Source organism: Tigriopus californicus, chromosome 4, assembly GCF_007210705.1.
Source record: "Tigriopus californicus strain San Diego chromosome 4, Tcal_SD_v2.1, whole genome shotgun sequence".
NCBI classification, from domain to species: domain Eukaryota; kingdom Metazoa; phylum Arthropoda; class Copepoda; order Harpacticoida; family Harpacticidae; genus Tigriopus; species Tigriopus californicus.
In genome coordinates, this window is record NC_081443.1 from 10,933,429 (window position 1) to 10,935,329 (window position 1,901).

Below are 1,901 nucleotides of genomic sequence, written 5' to 3' on the forward strand. Positions count from 1 at the left end.
CAGGTTTCAGGGGCAATTCTAGTGACCGTAGAGGCTTAACGTGCGTTTTGAGAGTACCTTCAAGCCTTCGAGAATCCAGGCTAGTTCGAACAATGAAGTCCACATCTCTTCTCTCTCGGGCTCCTTCATTGTTTAATTAGCTTCCCTCTAATATTCCAAGGGAATACGTTAGCCGTATTAATCTAGTAACATCTTTCAAGTCAGACTTGGACAAATTTTTAGATGGCATTCCAGATCAACCCAACACTCAAGGACTAGCTCGATCTGCCAACTCAAATTCGTTGGTAGACCAAATATCATATAAAGATTGATAGGTAATAAATCGACGAATTATAACCTTTCATTTTAATAGTACTGGGGATTACATGCCCTGTAGCGGTTAGAAAAGCCCGTGAAAACCAAACCCAAAAAAAATAGATGACCCACAGGAAGGCGAACAGTTTGTTGAAGAGTCTCGGTCATTTGTTGATTTTCTTTAAAAATTACCAATGTCAGAGATGAGAATACTGTTTTGCTATGTGAGGCGGGTACATTCCCTCAAAGCGACATATTTCAAGGAACATAGTGTAAAGTCATACTTATACTTGGCAAGCAAATTGGCTATGACAGACATAAGATTGGTAATCATTTCGGCCCTCTCATGGCAAGTTGATTATCAAATTTTTATCGTTAATAATTTTCAGACCCTCAAAGCGACATATTTCAAGGAACATAGTGTAAAGTCAAACTTATACTTGGCAAGCAAATTGACTATGACAGACATAAGATTGGTAATCATTTCGGCCCTCTCATGGCAAGTTGATTATCAAATTTTTATCGTTAATAATTTTCAGACCACTATCATCAAAATTGCTCTCATTATTTGAAAAAAGCTGTATCATTAGGCTATGGATCTCCGGGATCCCAGAACATGTCCCGAGATATCTTACGCGGACTGACCACAGAAGAAGTAACATACGTGTAGAAGAGTAAAAATCGAGTTTGTTGTGGTTTTTTATTGGAGCTGAATCAGTAACTATAAACAAGTGCTACATCATTCCATGGCCAAAAGCGACTTTTGTTCCTCGAAGTTTGTATTCGTGCTCCCTTGTGTGGCTGATGAAATTGCATAATAAATTGCAGAAAAATATCAAATATTGTTATTAAAATTGCAAAACTTGGAGATGCACTATGTTTGCAGAAAATTCTCGGATGTGCATTTGTTTTGCAAAATTAGCACAATTTGCAGGATGCAAATTTTGGTTGGCCCTAAGTGTTATTAATAAACACAGCAGCTACCAATTCCAACACATGTAATGAGATTAGTTAGTGCTTACAATTATCCTCCATTGGAAGGAAGGCAATGATACTGCAAGTCCTCGATTGGAAACAACAAGTAAGATCAAGGTGAAAGAGGACATCGTTACCGTCCTCCCCCTCCCATGAGCCTCTCATTACCTTATGGCATAAGAGACTCGTACTTTATTCTCCTCCAGAAAATATTGCAATTGATACATATCTGGGGGCCGACTTACGTGTAAACGTCATGACTGGTGTTCAAGACAACAATGGCACTACCTAGGTGAGTTCCATTCTTGGAACGATGAGTGATCCTCAAATTCAAACACGCTTCAGTCTACAAAGTCAAATACTTTTGTATTTCGAGGCAGAAGACTACCCTCATGGCAACTTGGAGGCTTGACAAAGGAAGTTAATTCGAATCTTAGCCCCATGCTAGTTAAACGTTATCAGAAAATTCACATCTTGCTACAGGTAGACAATGATAGCTTTTAAAGAAAGTACTTGAGGCAGTGTTGTTTGGACTTTTGCAACCGGATCAACAAGGCCTACGTATTCCCTACAAATATTAGAGGGAAGTAAATTAAACAATGAAGGAGCCCGAGAAAGAAGAGATGTGGACT

At 38.8% G+C, this 1,901-nt stretch overlaps 1 protein-coding gene across 1 annotated transcript in view; it reads left to right on the forward strand.

Annotated features, from left to right (window-relative positions):
• LOC131879613 (uncharacterized) overlaps nt 1-1,901 on the forward strand; it is a 63,107-nt gene that overhangs the window by 41,804 nt on the left and 19,402 nt on the right. The window lies entirely within an intron of this gene.